Genomic DNA, 17,329 nt, shown 5'->3' with positions numbered 1-17,329 from the left:
CAGATACTGAGATGTGACCAAGGACCACTTGGCATAGCAAGGTGGCAGAAGTGTTTTTAAGCTACATTTGAGCACCCTGCTCCTGTCCAAACACTGATTTAGTCCACATCATAAATTAAATACCCTGTTTATTTCTCTTTGTCTCTCTGCATCCTAATGTCAAACAAGTTGGTTACTTCAGCCAAGGGTTAGAGTTGTAGAAGATAGGGTGTAGAGTGGAAGTGTAGAGTTAACTATGAAGTTGCTACCATTCCCTCCATAGCAAAAGGTTTAGACATAGTAGATGATGAAAAAGTCCCCCAAGGAACCTAGTGGATGCTCCATTGCCTGAGTTATTCAAATTGCACTGGACTAAGCACTAGAGAATATACTTTATTATCATTATTATTATTTATTATTGATCATTATTGTATTATATTATTAATAATAAACATTTATATTACAGTAACTCTAAGAGGCACCCAGGCCATGGCTCCACTGTGCTAGCTGCTGTATGAACGAATTAAAAATAAAGTCCCTGCTCGAAAGAGCTATACTCTTAAAAATGACATAACAGGTGGATGAGACAAACAAATGTGTTGGGGGGGAGGTCAGGGAGACAAGACAAAACAACACAAACAATTAGCAAATCAGAGGCAGTAGCACCTGCCTAGCCATTCCCTTACTCTAGGGAACAATCCATTACTGGGCAGTGAATAAACTATATGATGTAATTGGTCTATCCCATCTGTAAATTAATCACTCTTTGCGACTTTAAAAATATGAACTTGGTTATGAGAAGGTGTTGACTTTTCCCAGCAGTAACGTTGCCAGTGGTTAGTTTCATTGTGTGTCATTCTAAACATTCCCTCTTCTTAAATAGGTGTTCCTGTTTGCTTCTTTGTTGTACACATTGTTAATATACTTGACAATTCCAAGGGGGAGGTTATTTTAAGGTACATGGGGCAGTGAGGCACCCAACTTCTACTGAATAGCAAGGGGGGTTGGGTATCTCATTTCTCTTTGTGCAAAGGAAAATCAGTCCCCTTCTTGTATTTTCTCACATGGTTGTGACTGGATGTCCTTGGGCAATAGATCTCAGTATACCAGGAATCTTATCTAAGTACTACGATAAAGTATTATACAATAAACCCTTACATCATTATTGATGCTTCATTTCCCTTAGAAAATCCCATTACATCTGACTTCACGAGATAAGGATTTATCAGATATACCAGGACAGCTAGTTACTGTCAGTAAATTCCATGTCTAATACCACCTCTCTTTTTTATTAAAATGTAAATTATTATTTTGTTTTATTAGCTGGTATTTCCCCCCCTAAATACGTTGCATAAACATATATCCGTCACTGCCAAAGCACCAAAGCTAAGCTATGCAATGTCACTTGCAAAAACCAGACACTTACTGGCCCTCTTCCACAGAATGTAATGGCAAAGGCCCAAATTCTGTCCTCAGTTAAACCAATGTAAGAAGGAGGAACCTCACTGATAAGTATTATTATTTATTTTGTATTGCAGTCACGCCTAGAGGCTTGATCTTTAGAATACAAGGGTACCTCAAGATTAGTGCAGATCAGTGTGGATACGTTATAGGCTGGAAGCATCCATGCAGAGCTCTCTATACTGCATGCCTCCCCACTGTCTCTAGGTTTTCTTATCTCCTTCCAGCTCCATTGGAATCACATTGGCACAGACTCCTTTGCCCACCTCTGCCTCTGGAAAACACCTCAAGGGGCTTCCACAGCAATGAGCTGGCTTAGCTTCTGTTTGCATTCATTTATTATTATGTGGTTTACAATAATGCCTCGAGCCCCAGTCAGGCATCAATGGGATGGTGGCAGGGGTTCTAATATGCAGATTGTGTAAACCCTGGACAAGGAGATGTACCTTATATCATGTTCTAAAAGTGGGGAAGTTTGGGATCACATGTACATTGAGTAGGACACCAAGAGGCCACAAATGAGAACAACTTGTTTCCCAACCTCTGTACTTGGGACAGACAGCTGAAAGCATCCCTCCTGCTGCTGTCAAAGTGAACACAGTTAAAGCCTACCAGTTGTAATGATGGGGCTTAGGAAAAGAGGTGGGATGATTAAGACCCAGGCCATTTAGGGCTTTATAGATGGTATCCAGTATAGATGGGTCACCAGCATAGAGCACAGGTGTGATGTGCTCTGGACAGTGGCTCTACTCAAGAGATGACTGGCCAATATGGCAAAAGAGCAAATTTTCCCAAATAATATTACTATCAATTAGTTACCACCTCCAGAAGCTGATGTTTGTTAATTGCTTTACCACGGGGTACTGCTGTGGCATGTTTGGTATTATCTAATTTGGTAAAATCCATATCTATTTAATATTGAACTAAAGTTTAATATAGTTTGGGTTTTTTTAAGTAATAGCACCCAAAAATCAATGTGTTTGCATTGTTAGCTAGTCACAATGCAATAGTTAGTCCTTGTGTGCGCATGCTTTGTGTGCTGTCTGCCTAAGCTATGCGTGGCACACCTACCTTCCTCTATTAAAGCACAGAAATATAGGCAGTAATGACCATTTCCAATAAGTAAACTCCATCATAAGTGAGTTAAATGGTATCTATTTGTTTTAATTTAGGGTTGACTCTAAATTAACCAACCAACCTTGCAAAGGGAACAGTGACCTCTTCAAATAAATTGATTGCCTTAAATTTCCAAGTGTCTTATGATTTTGGATGTCTTAAATTTTGCGTGGGCAACTTGAGATGCATTAAGTGGGTAAGAGTGCTCCTACCTGAGTTGTACTGACACTTAACGTCAAAAATAAAAAAGTGACCTATTTGTTCTTAGAAACATATAATAGACTCAAGTTAGATCTAGTGGTCTTCCATACCAGAAAAACAGGCTTAAGGATGGATTGTTGGCAAAAGGAACACACTGTCAGAAAGCCATCTGTACAGTACTTTATTACATGTAGTTTTTTCCAGCAACTAACAATTTGTTGATCTAACTTAACTAGCCACAAGACAGTGTGACAGGGTAGCTGGCCCCTTAAATTAAACTGGGCTCAGCTCTCCTGTTCCTGTCCAGTTGCCCTAGTACAGTGTAAGGAGGAGGGTGGGCTGCCCCTGGGAGTTATAAATGAGAGTCCTGAATCCTGAGAGAGAGAAAGAGTGTGTGTGTGTGTGTGTGTGTGTAGAGGGATAGTTCAGAACCCAGAGTTTAGAAAGGGATGGAGTCCAGAGTTCTGATTGCTCAGAAGACAGACAAAGCTGGGGTGAGAAGATGCCCCTGAAGGAGGGAGCAGTGAAAGTTCCCTGGTTGAGCAGTGGCACCAGATCAGGCTGGTGAAAGCAGAAAGCAATTGGGGGTCACCTACAAACTTCCCCAGGCCACAGAGCCATGGTCAGAGAGAGCTGTGAAGCCTGAGAACAGCAGAGGGAGATGCTTGCTGGCTTTCTGAGCCAGAGAACTGAAGCCAGGGGACCAGAGAAGGCTGATGGCTGAGGAATGATGGAGGTTGAGTCCACTGATGTCTCCAGGCCGGATCAGGACCCTACCTGGGAAGGAAACAGAGCTGAGAGACATGGTGAGAGATGCTAGAGCGGTAGTTTGTGTTGGACTGTTGGGGTGAATGTATTGTTTGGACTGTGCTGGGGGGATTCTGGTTGATGGAATTGAGACAGTGGGTGATAAATTAACTCCACAAAAGGGCTATTTATATGCTCTGAAGGCTGTACCCAGTTTTTCTGAAGAATCAAGAGATAAACTACAGTGAAGAGCCACTTGCAGGGCTGCCCTGCTGGCATCAGGGGATGCCTGGGAGGAGGCCACTTGTTTACAGACAGTCTTAGAGACTTACAGTGTTGCCCACTGTTGTGATTTGTATCACAAGCCTGGTAAACTCTGTTTTTTTCGAACCCCAGCTCCTGAAGTCGTGTGATCACCTGAGAACCTCAACTTTCTATTTTTAAAAAGTAAGTTTCTAGCTTTCCTGGAGAAATGCTTGGAAACATGACTTGAGTGCTCCCTGATCGCTTTTGTCATAGAATCAAGGTGAACCTGTTGCTGATGCTTTTCTCCATGGCTTTGTAGCATGGCTCATCTTAGGAAATAGCAGAAACTTGCTACTGGTTGTCTTTCTGTGTTCCCATAAAACATCTTTCTGTCTTTCTCCACAATCATTAGAGTGGCTATTAGTGTGCTGCTTACAGGACTTTGCATCTGTCCTTAGGAGGGAATCTACGGTAGTGTTCAGAGTACATTTTTGGTCCTCCTAGAGGCCAGACTCTAACAGAAGAGGTATTTTACATTCTACTAACGCCACTATTTCCTGTGTAGAGAGAGAGAAGAGGAGTGGGCTGAGGTCAGGGCCTTGGAAAACCCCCACAAAGAAGAGGATGGCAACCCATCAAAAGAGATGCTGAGACAAATGCTTCTGAGAGGCAGGGAATGGTGCTTTATTGCCTGGAGTACAGCCGTGGGTGGCAAGGCACCTGGTGCTGATCCCAGCGTTGTCATTCTCTTGCTGTGGCCTTGGGCACATCTTGTAACCACTCTGCCTCTTCTCCCATCTGTAATCTGAGCATAATAATGTCCACCAAAGAGAGTGCTGTGACTAGTTACTGTTTGTGAAGTGCTTTGAATGTGCAAAGGTCTGTGTAAATGCTATGTTTAAATATTCCTGTAATACAGGATTATGTGAACTGGAAATAATCTTCGAATTCAGACCTGTTCAAACAGACGTTTCTCAGTTCCCAGTAAGCGATCAGAAAGTAGAGCATGACAAACAGAAAGTATTTTAAAAGCTTTCACTTTCTTTACCTTGGATCTGATATTTCCTTTAATCCCATAGTTTTTACAAGTGGCAATGAAATTCAATTTACAGAGACTAGCAAACTCAGTGGTTTAACATTTCAGATGTGTGCCATTTTCTGGAGGTATTATCCTCTTTACTGACAACCAAGTGGAGTTTAGTAATTAAACCTCAGAAGTTTAATGTGAGATTATAAAACTTCTGCCTTGAGATTTTTTTTCCCCCACAAAGGTATCCATCTGGATGCTGTTGTCTTAAAAATAATCCTTTCTCAGGGTTTGGAAATAGCTAGGATTGTGACTATTGGTTTAAAATGATAAGGATTCCCCTGCCTTTTTGCACTCTTGTTCTGTGGCACATTCACTCCCACTAGAACCTTGTCACTCTTGGCCCTGTTTTTATAACCATTGTTCTATCATCTGCTACACTGCCTGATGTATATTTCTTTCCCTGCAGTCAGTAGCAGATATCAACAGTCTTCATCAGTCAGCAGGCCTGGTTTTAGGGATTTTATGTTCCCCACCGACCTGTCAGACTACTCTATCCTATCCCAATGTTTGCTTTATTATAGAGTTATTTAATTTTAATGTTCTGCCAGCGAGCTGGAGAATGTGGGGAAGAAAGCATAAGTATAAAAGGCTGATCTGGGGGCAGAAAGGGCCTTCCATCCACCTCCTGCTATACTGTGTTGTACCTGGAGCTTACTAATAAACACATTTGGTGAAGGTCCCTCAGTAGATTGGGTGTGCTGTATAATTCACCTGGAGGGCTGATCAGCCTGGGTCTTCAGGAGCTTCGCAGGGGGCAAAAAGGGGTAGTTTGCCCTAGGCCCTCTGTGATGTTCTGTACCTCAAGGGAACACCCTGCACCCCGATGGTCATTCTTATAATATGATTGTGTGGTATCCAATGCAAAGTTTATCATGTTGGGTGTTTTCGGAAAGCTCATGATGCACTGAGCATTGTTGTTATAGTAAGGTTATAGGTTGTAATTTCATGTATATAGTTGTGAGGCTGAAAATGTGTCCTCATGGCTTAAAACAAGCCCAGGCAAAAACTCTCCAAGAGCAGAGGGGCAGTTCACACCTCATCAGGGCTTGTATGGGATGAACCCAGCCCAGCCTCACAGGAACAAAGGACACTGCCCTAGGCAGCAATAAAGGAAATGTTAGACTCTCAAGTGAGTCACCCCCCTTCCTTTGGTCAGTTTGGGACTATGATGAGGTAATGCTCACATGACTCCGAAGCGGGGGGCAAAACCAAGAGGGAAGAAAGAACATAATAAAAGGGAGAGACGTTTGCCATGCTCTCTCTCTCTTTTCCACCTACATCTACAGACTCCACCACCAAGCGACTGAAGCGCTGATCAAAGGGGAGAGCCTGGCTGAAGGGCAACCAGCCAGCCTGTGATGAGAAGCATCTAAGTTTGTAAGGGCACTGAAAGTGTTAAGATCAGCTTAGAATGCATTTTGCTTTTATTTCATTTGACCAAATCTGACTTGTTGTGCTTTGACTTATAATCACTTAAAATCTATGTTTGTAGTTAATAAATCTGTTTGTTTATTCTACCTGAAGCAGTGCATTTGAAGCGTGTCAGAGACTCCCCTTAGGATAACAAGCCTGGTACATATCAACTTCTTTGTTAAATTGACAAACTCAGATAAGCTTACAGCGTCCAGCGGGCATAACTGGACACTGCAAGATGGAGGTTCCTAGGGTTGTGTCTGGGGTCGGAGATATTGGCTAGTGTCATTTGGTTACACAGCCCAAGGAGCAGCTTACATGCTAGAGGCTGTGCGTGAACGGCCCAGGAGTGGGGGTTCTCCCAGCAGAGCAGGGTAAGGCTGGCTCCCAGAGTCAAGGATTGGAGTGACCTAGCAGATCACCAGTACAGATAACACCAGGGGAACCTCACCCCTCCCCTGGAGAGGGACCCCAAACCAGAGTCACAGTGCCACTCAGGTTTGACCTGGCTTCCCGTCCATCTGTGAAGGGGAAAATGGGCCAAATCTGAGTGGTGCTGCAGCCTGCGTTAGTCACTTGAAATAGCTGGAGGTATGCAATAGGCAGGGGCCAGAGCAGGCTTACAGTCCCTGAGTGGCTCTGCTGTGATCTCAGCTTCAAACTGCTTCCACCAATGAAGAGGTGAGCACTTGCATTTGTAATGCATTATGGGACATATCAAGACTTCATTCAAAGGCAGCTTCTGCTTTAGACCATCTGCAGGGTTTGAACCCAGGAACTTAATCATCTACTGGTTGAGCTAAAGGAGCTATAGCACTAGCCGATAGCTGTAGTAGACTCTTAACTTCTCACACAGAGTAGCCACAGCAGAGAGAGAGACAATCAGCCAGCATGGGTTATATAAGCAGAAAGTAAAAATGTATTGTACAACATGGATGAGAAAAATTATGGACGTCAATAAGATGTTGATATCGCTCTAGAAAGAAATTATCTCTCCTTTCCACCCCATATATATACAAAACTCATATGTGGTCCCTCAAATCACATTTAATGTGTGTATGAGTCAGGCACATGTTCAATTCTGCATGTGCCCTTTGAAACAAATGCCTGTTTGTATGTTGTCATATCTTCTTGGGGAACATACTTACAGAAGGGTGAGTCCTGCAAAGTGCTGAGCATACAGGAGGTTTATTCTAACAACTCTGTGCTGTAACAATAGTGTTCTTCTCTTTCAGCATGGGTAAGAGTGAGATCTTAGACAACTAGAAAATGATACTGTTTCTTATCTAAGCAAATGAGCTTTCTCCCTGAAAACAAAGGTTTGTGCTCTTCCTTAAAAAGGGGGTCCAGTGACTGTCCTTGCTCATAGAAAGCAATTGACATGGAAGAAAAATTATCATTAGCAAATTCTCCTGGAGATCTTCCCGGGAAAAATCTCAGGACTGAGAGGGTGAGAAATGCAATCTCCATCAGTTACACCTGACTGTCCAGGGAATTAAGCTTGTCGTAAGAACAATAACAAATGTGTTTTCTGTCAGTGGGAAATTCACTGCACAGACATGTTAAAAGTTATTTCAAGAATTGCTTTAACCCATGAAGGATGCTGTTAATGTTTCCTTATGGAGTCTGGTATGTTTGGATTTCCTGCAAGGGCACCAGACAGCTTTCTGCCTTCTACTCTCAGAAATAGTGTGATCAAGTGGCTAGAGCCCTGGACTACAGCTCAAGAAACCTAGGTTCTAGTCCAGGCTACATTGCTGACCTGCTGTGTTATGCAGTGCAAGTAATTTCTCTTTGGTGTTTCCCCTTCCATCCTCTGCCTCAGAGAGGGGCTGAAGGACTGTCTCATACTGTGTGTATGTACAGTGCCTTGCATAAATGTCCCAATTCTATTATGTGTGTTGTGGTAGCATTTAAGAGCTCTTGTCATTGACCAGGACCCCATTGTACTAGGTGCCGAACAAACCCAGAACAAAAAGACAGTCCTTGGCCCCCAGGGAGCTTACAGTTATTGGGGCCTTGAGGTGCTACTATAATACAGATGATAATTTGTAGACATAGATATTGGCCATTAGATTGATTTGTCTTGTTCTTATGTAATGTCATGTTCCTATTGCTGTCAGCCTTGGAGGCCTCCTCCTTTCCTCCATTGGGTTCTGTACTCAATGGTGATGTCTCATCCCTGCTTGGGATCTGATCCAAAGCCACTGATGATCAGTAGAAAGACTCCTATTTGCTTCAAAAGTCTTTGGATTGGGGTCATAGATTGTAAACTCTCTGGGGGTGGGATTTTAATTTTGTTTGCACAATGTCCAGTGTAATGAGGCTTGATCCTGATTGTGATGTCAGGATTGGGGGGGGGGACCAAAGGAGGAGGATAAAGAAGGGAACATAGGCTCGGGTAGAGGAGGAGGAACCTCTGGGACTCAAAGCAGAGGGGGTACATTAGGTGGAATGGATCCTCCTCACGGCTAGAGAAGGTTGAGAAGGAGGCTGCTAGGCTCAAGGATTGAGGTACCTCAGGGATCACAAGGTAGGCAGAGGAGGAGGGAAATCTGCAGTACAATAGGAGAAAGGGAGGCCCTCCCTCAAGGCTTGAAGAGGTTGGATAAGGTGAGAGAGCCTCCTAGTATTCAAGGAGGCCCAGGGGATGGGGAACCTCAGGGATCAGAGAGTGGTCAAGGAGGAGCAGCACTGTGGAAGTTTTTGGAAAAGCGCTGTTGGGGCTCTGTGTTGCTAGGGGTGGTGGGTTTTGGAGCAGAGAGGCTGCATGTTGGGATGGAAGTTTTCTTTGTGCTCCTTTCAGCAGTGTCTGTGAGCAGGGTTCGGGGCTGCTCTGTTGCAGAACCTCATTGACAACTGGGAGAGCAATTAGGGCAACAAAAGAGTAGACTGCCTTATGCCATCCTTACTGCCTCTGAGCAGCATGTACTGAGGGAGAAAACATTATTTGGCTCCTGTCAGAGCTTTGTGATTATCCCCTTGCTAGGGGACAGAGTCTGTAATGCTTATTTATTCCCGCTTCCCATTTCCTTCAGCGGGACTACCTGTCTGAGTTAGCATGACTCATGATGAGTGAAGGCTGCAGGATCTGACCCATAGGGAAGAGCAAGATACCTGCATTATCTACAGTAAGTGAATAAACACAACTGAGGGCAGATCCAATCATTAACAAGCCCACAGAAGGCAGATGGAAATGTTTTCCATGAGGATGACATTTCCCATGAGCCTTTGCAGCGCTGTTTGTTTTCTCCATCACTGCTATGTGGGTCACATACAGACTTCTTGCTCCCGAACTGTCAGGGTGCTTTTTATCTGCCAGTCAGACTGCCTCAGTTCTACTTGCTATGCGCCTCCCTGCCTTGTTTTTGCTCATGACTGTTAATCCTTTGAGCACATGAGATATGGCACGAGCTGCATTTTTCTCCAAAACCATATTCACACTATACAGAGTAAAAGGAAACTACACACAGCTCAGAGCAAGGAATGGAACAAAGCAGATCTCTCTCCTTCCACCCCAGGAGCCTCCCCATGCTCCCTTGTGTGCAGGGAAAGAAACCCAGTGCTACACGCCCCTTCAGCAGGTGCAGCATGAACCCCACTGGGCATTGCCCCTGCAGCAGAGGCCAGTGCAAGGAGGGGAGGTACAGCTCTACCCCACAACTCCTTGGAGGTAGACTTCACCCCAGGGTCATAAACAGGAAGCCGGTCCTTTTCCCTGCCAGACACCCTCCTGCCCCTTCCCTGTTGTGCAACTGCTGTTTTGCTGGTAGAATCTTCAGGACAGGGACTCTCTCTTAACCTTGTCTAAACAAACACTTCATTCACAGCAACCTCGGGTGTAACTCTACTCTGCACTAGCCTGCCTCATGCCAAGTGTCCACGTGGGCCCTGCTGCTCCACACTAGAAGTTCCCTAGTGCACTTCAATATACGTCCATGCAGGTTACTGAGGAGTAGATTTACACCCCAGCTTACTGCCCTTACTGCGTGTGTGCATGTGCAGCACCTAGCGCGAATGGACCTTGATCCTGACTGGGGCCCTCCAGGTATACTGAAATAGAAAGAGTAATCATCTGTCCCTCACTGTTTAAAGCATTTTAGCAGCCTGGCAGAGGTGGAGGATATTTGATTTGTGCTTTAGCTAGAACATTGAATTAGGCTATTACTTACTTAAATGTATTTAAATTACTCCCCCATCAATCGCTCTAAACCCATTTATTTTACGTAGCACAGAAACACAGTGCAGATGGTTGTGCAGAATAGGTAGCCCAGGGGGTTCGGGAGCCTTCCCCTTCCTGCCCTTTCCAGAGGTCAGCCCAGTCTTTGTGCTCTCTGATCCAATTCACCTGCTGTGCAGAGTGGGGGGCAGCAGTAGGTGAATGCACTGATCAGGTCCCACTTAGAGTCTCAGACTTGAAGGGTGCATAGCCCCTGCACTGCTCTGGACTCACCCCCTTGGGGAGGTGTGAGCAAGCCCGGCAAAGGAAGGAGATGATGAGGCAGCCTGTCATTGGGCCTGTGCTCCTCAAGAACTTGTCAAAGATCCTGAGCATCTGGCTCAGTTTGTCACTAATAACACAGGTGCTGCAGTCCATCGGGGAAAGGCTCAGGCCCATTGATTTGTCCTGCCCCTCATCAAACTGGGGGGAAAAGAACAGAACAAAAATAAGCAAGCAACAAAACACCCCTCTCAGATTATCAACAATCTCTATCACCAGCCCCTGGACAGCACTCATTGGCTACCCTGAACTGAGGTCTCGTCTCCTTTCCATATGCTGTCTTGTTAACTTGCTGCAGATGAGAACTCAAACCCCAATAGCCACTGGTAACCAACACCTCATTCCCAGGTGCATACAGTCTGCCATGACCATTCAGACCTGTAAATGAAAAACAAACAAAGCCCCAGACAGTCTCTTAAAGCACCTGCTTCTGCCGTGCTGTAGGGATCTAAGAAGAATTGTGGCTGACACTGCTAGAATTCCCACACTGGCATCTTCTACTTGTCTTCAGATTCCTCCCTACACCCATTCCCATTTCCTCAGCCCGTGCACCTGTTCTGTGAACCCAGAAGAACATAAACCTGACAATGGCTTCTGAAGAGGCATAAAATTCCTGTAAAGTTTGCCCTGAACTTTAATTTTTGTAGTGCTGGGTTTTTGGTTTTTTTGTTTTTTTTTTTTTTTACCAAAATGTAGTTATTTCTGGGTGTGCAGGATGCTTAGGTGTGAGCATTTCACATTTTTTCCCTGTAATGCATCTTTATTTTAGGAAAAGGGAGAAAATGAGCATTTTGGCTCTGATATGTAATATAATTGTTTAAATTATTGATATCCATGAGATAGAGCTGCTGTTGGGATGACAGTGCAGCTTTAGTATGCACTTGTATTTCCCTTTATTCTCCAATAAGACAAGCTTTTTTTGTTTATGCCTTGTGCAGTCTATCTTGCCATCCAGACAAACTGGACTTTGTGATAAAACGGTTACTTACACCAAAAATCACATCATATTTAATTTGCTTCCAGTCCCAAGAGACCAGTTACTTACCCCAGATCAGTTGGTAATCTAGATCTTACAACAAAGACAATGCTGATAGCTAATTCTGTAATAAACTAATTAAGGGTTTATTAGCTAAGAAACAGAAATGAGAGTTATTGAGAGGTTAAAGCAGGTAAAATATATATACAGGTAAATTACAGGTTTCAGAGTAACAGCCATGTTCGTCTGTATTTGCAAAAAGAAAAGGAGTACTTGTGGCACCTTAGAGACTAACCAATTTATTTGAGCATAAGCTTTCGTGAGCTACAGCTCACTTCATTGGATGCATACTGTGGAAAGTACAGAAGACGTTTTTATTTGCAAATTGGATACAATTAACTTAGGCTTGAATAGAGACTGGGAGTGGCTAAGTCATTATGCAAGGTAACCTATTTCCCCTTGTTTTTTCCTATCCCACCCCCCTTCCTCAGACGTTCTTGTTAAACCCTGGATTTGTGCTGGAAATGGCCCACCTTGATTATCATACACATTGTAAGGAGAGTGATCACTTTAGATAAGCTATTACCAACAGGAGAGTGGGGTGGGGGGAGAGAAAACCTTTTGTAGTGATAATCACCCATTTTTTCATGGTTTGTGTGTATAAAAACGTCTTCTGTACTTTCCACAGTATGCATCCAATGAAGTGAGCTGTAGCTCACAAAAGCTTATGCTCAAATAAATTGGTTAGTCTCTAAGGTGCCACAGGTAAATTACAGTTTATAATTCCAAATGGCAGCAGTGATGTAATAAACTGCCAGTTTCTCAAAACTCTTTTCAGGGTATCCAGATTTTCTCTGGGGATCTCTGCTTTGCATCTGGTACGCTTCTCTGTAAGAGAGCAAACAGTCAAGAGATCCAGGATCTTTCCGTGAATCCATATTTATAGCTTATTCTCACAGAAAACAAGCTGTCAGTATCACTACCCATGTGGGCTTTTCCTCTGATGACGGAGAGTGAGGAATGCATTTTGAGCCTTTGACCTCCGATCATCACATACAATGACCACTTGCTTTGAAATGAGCGCTTTTCTGTTAAAGTTCTTCATTTGCATTCCACAAGGCTCCTTGTTCATTTGATGGGTTATTTAGTTACAGGAGTATACACAATGTAAACATTTGCTACTATATTGTAACATGATACAGATAAGTAAGAATAATGCAAGTAACATCCCACTAGTTTTCATGAAGTTCAAACACCAAATACACTCTTATACATTTAACAATCACTTTGATCTATACTAACACACAGGTGATTTTGTAACCCATGCCTGCTTCACATGCTGCTTTGTCCCCCTTTAGTGGCACCTAGACCATCTAGAACAGTGAGTCTCAAACAGGGGTACATGCACCCCGGGGGTACACAGAGGTCTTTCAGAGGGTAGATATTTGCCTAGTTTTACAACAGGCTACATAAAAAGCACTACTGAAGTCAGTACAAACTCAAATTTCATTCAATTGTTTATACTGCTCTGTATATTATACACTGAAATGTAAGTACAATATGTATATTCCAGTAGACTTATTTTATAATTGTATAGTAAAAATGAGAAAGTCAGCAATTTTTCAGTAATAATGTGCTGTGACACTTTTGTACTTTTATGTCTGATTTGGTAAGCAAGTAGGTTTTAAGTGAGGTAAAACTTGGGGGTACACAAGACAAATCAGACTCCTGAAAGGGGAACAATAGTCTGGAAAGGTTGAGAGCCACTGGTCTAGAGATTGATGATTCTGCTACAGCCTTTGCTAAGAGCCATGTGGTTTTTAGCTCATGTAGTAGAGGCTTATACAGCAAGGTTCAGAGCCCAGGTTGATCCTGCCCGCTGACAACAAGGGTCTGTCAGCCTTTCAAATTGTCCTGGGGCTCTGGCATGAGGTGGCACCTCCTTGCCGATGTCACAAATGGCATCCTGACTGAAAGTACAGGGTTGTTCTTTGTTTGTGGGAAAACTGTGAAATCCCTCCCATTTCCTCCTGGGGCGTAGGAGTAAAATGGCAGCTGTCACTGAGGAAGACAAAAGCTTTCTGTTGTGAGGATACTAAATTAGCTTCAGCTATTTCAGAAAAGTGCTGAAAAATCAGGTCGGATTGTGTGTGTGGGTATATACATAAAAGAGGTTGAAAGAGTGTCAATATTCTATTAGCTATTTAACATTTTAGAATGAATCACTGTAGTTTACCTTTCGTGCATCATCAGATGACAATAACCTTAGGAGTCAAATATATGATAGGTTCAACAGATTACCTCATTGTAACAAAATACTGTTTGGGATTGTTAAAGAGTATAAGTGAAACCATGACTAGGCATGACAGATGCTCCGTTGTTAGACTGTCTACTTTTAGACCTTCTTATGCTGTTAATAAAATGTTACAATTAATCTATAAACAGTGAGTAATTACTACGATCCCATCATCTTAACAGCAACCACGTGGGTAGTCAAAATCAAGGATCTCTGCAGCACATTGCATATTGTGCATTTCTTCATGTATGCATTAGCGCATGGAAATATACAAAGGCCCTGTCATGATGCACTAGAGCACCAAATCACGGCACATGGAGAGATGCTTAGGGACTCACTGCAATATTCATGCAACTATATGAGCAGTCCAGTCACACACCCCAGATACCAGCTCCCCGTCTGAAGTGCTGCTTGTATCTTCCTGCACCTCTGCCAATTGTCGCAGTTCGTTCTGTTCCACTGGATTGGATATGTAATGAATACAGAAGCCTGCCTTGAACCTGTAACTTCTTGTTTCTGACCCCAATATGAGTAGTTCAAGAAACTGAATGATTCTGGAAGACTTAAACAAAATGGGGATTAACTTCTTTCCAGTTTGTAACACTCAGTATCTCAGTTTCATCGTTCAGCACTGTATCCTCAGTAAATAAGTTACATTACCAAACCCAGTGTGGGCAAAGGTAAATATGTGTTTAAAATGAAGGATTTTTCTTGGAATGGGAGACAGTTAAGAGGTACAGCTTTTTGACCTACATTGTGCTGCTCTTTTTCTGGTGAGAACTATCTGAATTTTGCCAAGAAAGCCAGATGCCAAATGGGAAATCTTGCCATAGGCAGCAGTTGCAGTTAGTCACCAGTGCTCATGGCTAGTGACTCAAAACACAAGGCTTTTAGTGATTAGTGCGTTTTTATGTAATGTTTCTTTTTTTCACTCTTGTTGATGACAAAGTCAACAATTGTTGGACTGAAAATTATCACATTTAGATTTCTTTTATGCAAAATATCTCACTGAGGCAGCAAAGTGCTTTTTATGTCACTTCATTGCCCGAGGCATTTCTTAAAACCTCTCTTCATGAGCTACTTTTCCCAATGTATGAGCACAGCTATTCATTTTTAACACACATTTTGATTTTTTTCTTAAATGAAAGAGACCTAGGCTGGGAATATTATTGGTGCTAAAAGTCCTCTTCATTCATTTTAACTCATGTAATCATAGAGATTAGAGACAGAAAAGATTTATTGGGTCACTTAGTTCATCCTCTTGCCATTACTGGACTGTCATCTAGTGCATGTACAGTGTTTTGTCCAGTTTAAAATGACTGGAATGATGCAGTTTCAAACAGTTCTCTTAAAATAATAATTCCACGCTCTCATGTTGACCTGAATAATAGGAAAAAATGTTCAGAATTTCTTTGCTTAATTATTATTATTATGTCTAGCTGTACCGTTTGTACCACTGTAAGCTATTATCAGCACTTATACCTTTTCAAATTAACTCCTAACAGTACCACACAGACAAGTAACTGTGATTTTGCTTTCTGTGCGCTGCACCTTTAAATCTTTAAGAACTCTCCCTAAGGCAGTGGTCCGCAAACTTTTCAGGGTCACGCCCCCACTTACCCCTGTCCGCACCTCCCCTGCCCCAAAGTCAGGGCCAAGAAGGGGGTCATGGCTCCAAGAGGGGGGACGCAGACAGGGGTAAGGGGGCCAAGGCTGGGGTTGCATTGGGGGGGGTGGGTCTGGGGCCGGAGCCAGGAATGGAGCCCCGGCTGGGGGCTGCAGCTGGGGGTGGGGCTGGGAGTGGAACCCCAGCTGGGGGCAGGAGCAGGGCCGGGAGTGGAGCCCCATCCAGGAGCTGAGAATGGGGAGTGGGAGTGGAGGCCAGGGCCAGGTATGGGACCGGGAGCTGGGGCCGCAGCCATGGCTACAGCCACTTTAGGTACCAAAATACCAGAATCAGGCCCCTTCAGATTAAAAAACCACTCAGCTGCCACTGAACCTTGTAGGCACCTAAACCCAATCAGCCCCTACATTTTTGCAGTCGAAGTTCCCTAGGTGCCTATATTTCTGCTTCTGGACATGAGCACTGCCACCCCAGGGTGATGCACGAGCCAGGTGAAGACAGCTTGTCCTCCACCTAACTGACCTGCGGGGCCCAGTTTGGTAGGTGGGCTCACAGCTTGCCTATTGGATCAGGCCTCTATAGGTGAACTTACAAAAAATGGCCGGGGTGGGACGAACTTGAACTGGGGGGTCTCCCACACCCCAGGTGGGTACTTTAACCACTAGGCTAAAAGTTAAAAGGGAGGGCTCCGTCGTCCTCCACTTCTTGCCAAAAATGGCATAGGTGCTTAACTCCAAGAGAGGGTTTGTTTGCAGCTGAGAATCACATGGAGAGTGAGGTGCCTCCCTGCAGCCTGGACTTAGGCCCCAAACTCCCTTCGGAGGTAGGACTTAGGACACACTCCTCTCTTCAACATCTCCCATTAGGTAGCTTAGGTGGACAGCGGCCTAACAAGCTGGCTTTTGTGTATCCCATTCTGAGCCACCTGTCTCCGCATTGATTGTATAGGGAGTCTCAGTCTCTGTGAATCCCAGTGTTTTTTATAGGTTCCTAAAAGTCAGGTTTGATGATGCTGAACACCTCCATGCCTAAATTTCTTTGTGAATCTAGCCCTGGGTGCTCTCTCCTAAAGACTTTCCTTTTGTTTTTGTTCTCTTGGGATAAGATGATCTAATTGAAAGCATCTGGGTTTGTTCTTTGTATGTGATGACTACCAGTCAGGGTATGTCTACACTGCAAAAAACCTCACAGCAGTGAGTCTGAGCATGGGTCAGCTGACTTGGGTACATGCTAGGTGGCTAAAATTAGGAATGTAGACATTCTGGCTTGGGCTGGATCCCAGGCTCTGAAATGGGGAGAGCGCCTCAGAGCCCAAGCACCAAGACCCGGCCCCCTTGCTGGGTTGGAGCCCAACTATCTACACTGCTATTCTTAGCTCTGTAGCACAAGCCTGAGTCAGTCGACCTGGGCTCTGAGACTTGCTGCCATGGTTCTTTCTTGTAGTGTAGGCGTACCCTTAGTGTTCATGTCCTGCTCTATTCCCCCTCCAGACATCCCTGTAGCTGTCATTTGGCTAAATATTTTATATTTAGATCTCTTTAATCTTTCCTCACAATTCTACTCCTCCAGATCTATAGTCAAGTCAATTGAGTCTTTAAGTTCCTTTCACTTTGTTGGTATCTTTGTGCAGTCTCACCGGTGCCACAGACTCTTGCCTCTCTGCAACAGGATGTGCAGCC

Source organism: Natator depressus, chromosome 2, assembly GCF_965152275.1.
Source record: "Natator depressus isolate rNatDep1 chromosome 2, rNatDep2.hap1, whole genome shotgun sequence".
Classification (NCBI taxonomy): Eukaryota; Metazoa; Chordata; order Testudines; family Cheloniidae; genus Natator; species Natator depressus.
Note: the sequence above shows the minus strand (reverse complement) of the source record.